We start from the raw sequence: 323 nt of genomic DNA on the forward strand, positions 1-323 counted from the left end.
ACTTTGGAAACAAGAAGCTTATAATTACTCTTAAACAAAAATTGAGCGAAAGACGAAGTGGCAACATGCTGTCTACATGCAAACACTTTATTCAAATTGAGATTAATACCTAGTATATTCAGTGACCTTCTGGCAGAGAATTCTGTCTGGTGTATATCAAGCCAAAGATTATTTTCCCCGTGGAATAATTCAATTTAACTGCATTCATATTTAGCAGTGGCAAGAGGCATTACTGTGAGTGCATGTGAAAAAAAAATGTGTGTATTTTGTGTTTTTATTTAAGGATCGTTTTTAATATTGCAGGCTAGAAGTACCTTCCTGCT

The sequence above is a fragment of the Penaeus monodon genome, chromosome 19, assembly GCF_015228065.2.
Source record: "Penaeus monodon isolate SGIC_2016 chromosome 19, NSTDA_Pmon_1, whole genome shotgun sequence".
Taxonomy (NCBI): domain Eukaryota; kingdom Metazoa; phylum Arthropoda; class Malacostraca; order Decapoda; family Penaeidae; genus Penaeus; species Penaeus monodon.